At 58.3% G+C, this 8291-nt stretch overlaps 1 long non-coding RNA gene across 1 annotated transcript; it reads left to right on the forward strand.

The window, feature by feature from the left end:
* Positions 1 to 1988: 1988 nt before the first annotated feature.
* Positions 1989 to 5411, forward strand: LOC144382444 (uncharacterized). The gene is made up of 3 exons (XR_013449423.1): positions 1989 to 2045; positions 2327 to 4324; positions 4930 to 5411. It is a non-coding gene; the product is annotated as an uncharacterized LOC144382444 (long non-coding RNA).
* Positions 5412 to 8291: the final 2880 nt, after the last annotated feature.

Genomic DNA, 8291 nt, shown 5'->3' on the forward strand with positions numbered 1-8291 from the left:
GCTGTCCCGGGGCGCCCCTGCTTTGTCATCCCTGCCTTTACTTTTTTCCTGACTTTTCCCCCTCAGTACATTTTCTTCTAATAAAATCCTTTAAGTTTCTGGGGTGGGGGTGAGCCACCAGAAGAAATGCCTGAGGTTCTGCTGACAGGAGCCAGGGGAGCGGTCAGCGTGCGTGCCCAGCACCCTCGGAGCGGGCCCAGAACTGGGGGACCCTCCCGCCCAGTCACTGGGGAAGGACGCCGGTGCCACGGCTCTGGGACTGTGGCTGCGGGGGCTGCTCCCTCTCCTGCTCCAGAACACACAGCTCAGTCCCTGCTGGTCACGGCGCCGGTCAGGAGGGACCTATCTCTGAGCGGCTCTGTCGTCCCACCCACCCCAGTCCGCACTGGTGGGGGCTGCTCCCCAGCTCCCCAGAACTTTCCGGAGCATCTGAAATCCCCTCTCCTGGGGCAAGGCTGTTGGAGCAGCAGGGCCCCTCCTTCCCGGGCCTTCATCCTGCCGTCTGTGCAGCCAGCCCGGTTAGACAGGAATAGGCACCACCCACCGACGCTTGCGGCGGGGTCCACACCCCCTCTACGGAGCGAGCTCTCCTTCCCGGCAGCTTCACCAGGCGGCACTGCCCGCCCCTCTACCCGGCAGCTGCGGACGGCCTGGCACAGAAGGACCCCCGGCTGCCCCTGCCCGACCTCCGGACGCCCCGGGCCACACCCCTGCGTGCCCGCCCTCCCGGCCCGGCCTGTCCCCTATGGTCCCCCTTCCCTGAGCGTGCCAGGCCACCTGCCTGCCCGGCTGGACCCCAAGGCCCAGAGCACAGGACAGCCGCCCAGCTGAGAGCAGAGAGCCCTGAGCACGGAGACCTGAACACATAAGTAACTATCTGGGGTCTCCTAAAACGGGCAATGGCCGGAGGACACCAACTGCGCTGTTCTAGGCCAGGCCTGGGAGCTCCTGAGCCTGGGGGGGAGGTGGGGGTGTCCCAGGGGCATCTGCGCAGCCCAGCAGCAGGGAGAGGTCACGGCATCTGGGCCTTGCTCAGCCTCGGCGGTCAGAAACCACACCCCGAGGCCCGGCCTGAGTCTGCCCTGCACACAGGGGCCCTGCTCCCCTCCCTTCATCCCTGCGGCCCCGGTGCTTCTGCATGAGGCCCAGCGCACAGCGAAGGTGCCGGAGTGTGGGCTCCACCCGGCTCCCGTGTCTGGGCTCTGCTTCCCCTCAGGCGTCCCGAGTTGGGCCTGTGAGGACCGGGGTCCCATCCTGCCAGGCCTACCGTCTCACTTCTTCCCGGACATTTCTGCCTGAAGAGCCAGCCGTGACCCGGAGCCACTCTTCCCGAGGCGCCGGGGACGTGCTGAGCCCCCAGTACAGGGTGTGCTGCAGATCTCCTGTTTGCAGGACATTTTTCCCGGACCATGTTTCAGATGGGCTGCTTCCTCCACCAAATCCTGCTTGGGAGAGTGAGGGGAGAGCTGCAGGTCTAGAAGGTTCCCTGTGCCTTGTGCTTTGCACACAATGAAAACCCCTCTGAGAATCCTTTCCCTGAGCCCTGCCTCTTTCTCATCCTCAGACCAGGGCCAAAGGGAAAACCTACCAGGTCCCCGTGGGTGGGGGAGGCGGAGTGAGGCCCCTCCCACACTGGGGTGGGTCAGGTGAGAGGACCCCTCCCCAGGCACCGTCCTGCAAGGTTCTGTACAAACAAGACAACAGGCCCAAAATGGAATCGCTCACCCCAAGCCCCAGGTCTCCAACCCGAACCCAGAAATGGATCCTTAAAGCAGTGAGGTGGGAACGCGCGGTCAGCCCTGGGTAGGTCATCTGCCCGACAGGCCCCTGCTGTCCCCTGAAGAAAGGTCACCCTGCAATGACCCACCCGCATTTTGCTGCTGGAACTTCGTCATCCCGCTCCCTTCTGCCTGTAATTCCTGTCTGCGGATGGGATGCCGCCTGATTCTTGAATCATTGAACAAAGCTAGTAAGATCCTTAAAATTTACTTGGTTGAATTTTGTTTTTTAGTGGTTCCAGAAGAAGTTGCCATTTTCGATCTAAGGTCAGTGGCTCTGTGTGTCCCTGTTCTCATCTCCCATGATGCCTGGGGCGGGAGGGAGGTTTGTGGGCTGGTCTGCCTCAAAGAGGCGCAGACGTGGCGTCTGCTTCGGTTCCGGCACCAGAGACCAAGGGCACGTCCCCATTACGGGTACAGGGGAGCCTGAGGGGGGCTGGGGTCCCCTGAGGTGGATGACGCGAGTGCCTGCTGGAGGCTCTGCAGCTCTGGGCTCACAGGCAGATTACCCACGTGGTTGAAAACCTGAAAAAAGTGCAAATTTGTAGGAACAGCCGTCTGGAGAAACCACAGAGAAACTCAAGATGAGCCGCAGAGTGGGTATCGGGAACAAGGCCCGAGCCTTCCCTGCTCAGCCCCGCAGACGCCAGCAGCCCACAGCCCCGGTGGGGCCGCCCACGCCCGTCCAGGTACCGGCCTGCTCTGTAAACCCAGGGGAGACTGACTGTGGAGGACCGGTCCACGAAGCCCCAGGACTGGGGAGGACGTTCCCGCCGCACAGCGAGTGGAGGAAAGACCTGTCCCCAGCATGCACAGGAGCTCAGGAGCTCGGGGACTCCATCCAGAGAGGACAGACGGCTTGACTCAGTAAATGGGCACAAGGCCTGGCCAGGCACGTGGCGGTCCCACAAGCACACGAGCCGTCAGTAAGGAAGCGCAAGCGGAAACCAGGGTGAGGTGCCACATCACACCCACAAGAATGGTGACGATGTGAAGGTGACGGCAAACCACACCAGATATCCGGGGCGGCTGGAACTGTCCTGCGCTGCTGGCGGACATGTAAAATGGTGCAGCCCTTTGAAAACCAGTTTGCAGTTTTTATGAAGCAAGCATACACCCACCCTGCGTGTCAGCATCTGCCCCAAGAAGCAAAAGCAAGCTCCCGAAAACACACGGAGTTGACAGAAGCCTTGTTCATCACAGCCCCCAGCGGAGCGTGGATGCGTGGCCCGGCGTGCGCGTGTGAGGGAACAGTGCTCACCAGCCCCCAGCAGGAGCGTGGATGCGTGGCCCGGTGTGTGCGCGTGAGGGAACAGAGCTCACCAGCCCCCCCAGCCAGGAGCGTGGATGCGTGGCCCGGTGTGCACGCGTGAGGGAACAGAGCTCACCAGCCCCCCCAGCAGGAGCGTGGATGCGTGGCCCGGTGTGTGCGCGTGAGGGAACAGAGCTCACCAGCCCCCCCAGCAGGAGCGTGGATGCGTGGCCCGGTGTGTGCGCGTGAGGGAACAGAGCTCACCAGCACCCCCAGCAGGAGCGTGGATGCGTGGCCCGGTGTGTGCGCGTGAGGGAACAGAGCTCACCAGCCCCCCCAGCAGGAGCGTGGATGCGTGGCCCGGTGTGTGCGCGTGAGGGAACGGTGCTCACCAGCCCCCCCAGCAGGAGTGTGGATGCGTGGCCTGGCATGTGTGTGTGAGGGAACAGTGCTCACCAGCCCCCAGCAGGATGGTGGATGCGTGGCCCCGCGTGCGCGTGTGAGGGAACAGAACTCAACAGCCCCCCCAGCAGGAGCGTGGATGCGTGGCCCGGCGTGCGCGTGTGAGGGAACGGTGCTCACCAGCCCCCAGCAGGAACGTGGATGCATGGTCCGGCATGCGCGTGTGAGGGAACAGTGCTCACCAGCCCCCCAGCAGGAGCGTGGATGCGTGGCCCGGTGTGTGTGTGTGAGGGAACGGTGCTCACCAGCCCCCAGCAGGAGCGTGGATGCGTGGCCCCGCGTGCGCGTGTGAGGGAAGAGTGCTCACCAGCCCCCAGCAGAGCGTGGATACGTGGCCCGGCGTGCGCGTGTGAGGGAACAGAGCTCACGCGGAGCAGCATGGGCGTGGACTGCGCGAGTCCAGTTCTACACAGAGCGTTGTCTGTAAGTACGGTGACATAAATGTGATCTCAGTGACGTGCCCTCGCTCGAGCTTGCTTTATTGTAAGAACGCAGCGTATGATACGCATCACATACGTACAAACAACATATGAGTTCGTCACGTGTTTGTTACAGGTAAGTTGCCAGTCAGCAGTGGGCGATTAGTGGTTAAGTTCTGGGGGGGTCAAAAGTGACATGCGGATTTTCAGCTGCACGGGCGTCGGCGCCCCTTACCCCCGTGTTGTTCGGGGGTCGGCTGTACTGCTCCGCATATAAAGGAACGAGCTACACACACACACCGCTACGTGGACGAGGCTGGAGAACACCGTGTTAAGTGAGAAAAAAAGCTGGACACCAGAGAACGTTTGGTCAGATCTCACGCCAAGTGGGACGCGAGGCCAACGGCGGTGAGGTAAACAGGAGTGGACGTTGTCTGGGGCACGGGGGTGTTGGCTGGGACAGTAGGGGCCTCTGTGGGGGGGGACCGAATGACCCGCTCCTGATAGGAGTGTGGTTACGGGGCGAATGCATTTGTCAGAACTCTGAAAATGGGACGTTTAAGGCCCATGCGTGTCACTGCAGGGGCATCATAGCACAATAAAGATGGGGAAAGAGGGCTTGAGACCTTAATGTCAGACGAGGTGGGATTCAAGGCAAAATGCCTTAAACAAGACTGGGATGGGCACTTTACAATGACCATGGGGACAACCCACAGTGGAGACGGTATGGCCCTAAACGCCCATGCGCCAAACCGTACAGAATCCTATTCACAGAGCAGGGAGGCTGGACAGGAACCCGTCCACGGATAAAGGAAAGCAAAGCCATGGCCCACTCAGCTGGTGCCCAGCACAGGCCTTGCAAGGGTCTGTGGGGCGCTGTGGGAGCCGAGTGCATGTCTGGGCCCGGAGGGACCTCAGGGAGTCCCCAGAGCAGATGCAGCTGGGCTGGCAGCCCCACAGGAAGCAAGACCACCACCAGACGACAAATACCCGCCCTCTGAACACTCGACTTCTTTAGGAAACTGTTGCGCCAAAGAAGAGGTGGGAGCTCTCATTCCAGAACATCCAGTAAACAATGACACAGAAAGCCCCACTGTTCAGAAACAGCCAGAACTCGGAAGTCAGCAAAGTAATGGCATGTGACTGTTAACATCCACCACGCAGAGGGCAGAGCTCCCACCCGGACCGCCCGGAACACCATCCAACCCAAGGAGACAGAGATCACCCTGTGGAAAGATGACCATGCACGGGGATTCCTCTTAGCCTGGGGAGAAGCTCTGTGGTCTCCGCCCCCGACGCCGTGCACCAGGGGCGCACCTGCCTCGGCAACCGAATCCCATCCCCGCCCACCCGCGGGGGGCCCATTCCTCAGACCTAACCGACTGTCACACTCCCCGTTTCCTTGCTAATGAGGTACGGGGAACGGGACCACACACTCCCTCTATATTTGTGTAAGAAAACACATTTCAACAATTTGAGAATTAAACCATTTTTTAAAAAGAGATTTTATTTTTAAGTAATCTCTCCACTGAATGTGGGGCTTGAACCCACGATCCTGAGATCAAGAGTCGCACACTCCACCGATGGAGGCAGCCAGGCACCCCGTGAATCAAGCTTTTACACTACATACCAGAAATTACGGGGTGCACAGTGCTCAGATGAAACTCCATACCCCTGCTTACTTTATTAACTAACAAAAAAGGTGAAAGTAATTAAATTAAGCATCCAACTCAAGAAGAATTAGAACATACAGCCAAGTTAAGTTACAAAAGGGGAGGGTAAGAATTAAAGAACAACTTAGTCAAAAACGAATTCTAGGATCAATAAATAAACCCAAAAGCTCATTCTTTAAAAAAAAAGGGGGGGGACAATAAAGTAGAACCATTAGCTAGCCTAACCGAGAAAAAAAGGAAGAGACACAAAATAAGGAAACAGTAGAAAGGAAATAGCCCAAGATACAGAGAAGATGAGAGACAACCACATGTTCACGTCTGTGTGTTCTCAAGTCTGGGTGACGCGGATGCTGTTTCAGAAAAACACAGACGGGCCCGGGAGGAACCAGTGACTCTCGCTCACGCACATACACATGCACACACACCCACATGAGGACACACACAGCCACGTGCACCATTACGCACACACAACCCACACAGAACCACACCCCACACGGATGCACACGCACTCACCAACTCGCCTGCCCAAAACAAACAAAAGAACATGTCCGGTTTCCCAAGCGCCGGCGAACTTGAAGGAACATGTAACTACAGTGTTATGAAAGCAGTCTGAGAGCGTAGAGAAAGGACAAGCTTCTGAATTCTGTTTGAACAGAAACCGGAGAACCACCTCCCGAGCCGGCATGGAGGCAGGGGTTCTAAGTAGCCTGTGAGCAGGAGCAGAGCCCTCCCCTCGGCCTCAGGAGGCACCAGCCCCGCATGACCGCGCTCTCGGGCTTCTGCCCCTGGGCCGCGAGACCAGGCACTCCCGTGTCGTCCGGGCCGCGGGCGGTGGTGGGCCTGTTAGCGCAGCCCGGGCTGACGGAGACGGTGGGCCTGGGAAGCAGACACAGGCCACGGTCCCTGTGTGGAAAGAGGGTGACCGAAGTGCTGCTTTGAGGGACACACAGGGTGCACGTCAGGGACTTCCCGCTGCAGGTGCCGTCTGGAGGCCAGCCAGGGAGGCGCGAGGAACCGTCAGGGGAAGGGCCGCCCACGCTGACGCCTTCCTGTGAGCGCGGTGTGTCCCTACGTGGGCCCCTATGTGGGCAATGCCGTGGTGTCGCCTGGGCTGCCTTGGCCTGACTCCGAGGCGTCTTGGGTCAGAGCACGGACGAGGAGGAGCGCTGGCCGGGGAAATGCACGGCGCCCCACAAGTTCCACACTCAATTCTCAAGCAAAAAAAGGGAAAGAACAGGTTGGGCCTGACCTGAATTGTCTTCACTAAATGAAACACCATCCAGCAAAAAAAGAACTTTGTGTTCCATTCTTCAAATTTAAGGCTACTGTATAACTAGAAAAATGAGTTTTAATATTTAATACTCTAGGATTTGGAAAATCTCTTACTACATAATGTTGGGAGAGACTTCCTTGGGGGGAATAAATATTTTATAACTGCCGTGTGCACGGTGCCAAGCGTCCCTCTGAATAAACAAAGACACATTTGAGGACGCTCTGTGGGAGCTAACAGCTGGCTGACGAAACAGGGACTGGAGCCTTCTACCTCCAAGACGGTGCGTGACTCTGGACCCCGAGCAAAACGGGGCTGTGGGTTTCAGAATCACGTCCGGGCAGAAGCTATTTTATCATGCGTACATACACATACACACACATACACACACCACACATTATCACGTGTGCACACAGGTACACATGTGTATACACATTTCGTCATGCTTTGAATTTTAAATCTTAGAAAATGTAGACCCAATACTTGCCAGAAATCTGCCCTGTGGTCTGCCCTGTATCCTAATCTTCTTGAAAAGTCAAGGTTGAAGCCCTGGTGAGGACATCAGCGGGGAGTGTCCCAGGGAAAAGAAGCAGCTTAGATTTAACAAGAGAAATGTCTATTTCTTTTTCACATAAGGCCATCCAGGACCAAGCAGCTGCCCCACAGACGGGAGACCCAGGCTTCTTCATCCACAGCGTGGAGGCTACCTCCTCATGGCACAAAACGGCTGCTCAAGGTCCAGCCTTCATAGCCACATTTCCACCAGCAAGCAAGAGGAAGACCAACCAAGGGGTTGCTCTCCCTGTGAGAATACTCACCTAAAATTGCTTTTTTTGGTTACCTGACCACACTGGCTACAAGGGAGGTGGGAAGCGAGGTAGCCTTGTGCCTGCCAAAAATCGGAGTCTATTCCTGAGACAGAAGAAGGGAAGGGGAGGAGAGAGCGTAAAGAAAGCCGAACAGTACGTGGGGCAGCATGGACTTCCCCACAGTCTGGGAGGTGGGGCAGAGGGGAGAACTAACCCTTGAACAGTGCTTGACATTTCCTCTTCTGTCTGCCTTCCCGGGCTCACCCGGCGGCACCCCGGCTCCCCCAGCTGCCAGCCGGCTCACAGCCACCCTGCCCTGGTGCCCCGGGCTGGTGCTCCTCCCCACACGGCCGGGTCACAGCTTGGTCCCACTGGCCCTGGGTCCCAGATGACTGCCCGTGGGTATACTGTGGCTGTTCCACGGTAAATGGCGACTGCAGGGAGTTTTGAAGGAAGTACGACCATGTGCCCGATGCTCCAGAAGAGACGAGGACCCTGCTGGCCACCCCTTCCCACTTAGCCACATCCTGGTCTCCCCAGTCTTTGCTTCCTCTGCCTGGCCCAGAGTTGGGTGGACGTGGGCTTGCAGAGATGGCTCCTTCATGCCTGGTGCTGCTGCCCTCCCTCG

The sequence above is a fragment of the Halichoerus grypus genome, chromosome 7 (assembly GCF_964656455.1).
Source record: "Halichoerus grypus chromosome 7, mHalGry1.hap1.1, whole genome shotgun sequence".
In the NCBI taxonomy this organism is placed as follows: Eukaryota; Metazoa; Chordata; class Mammalia; order Carnivora; family Phocidae; genus Halichoerus; species Halichoerus grypus.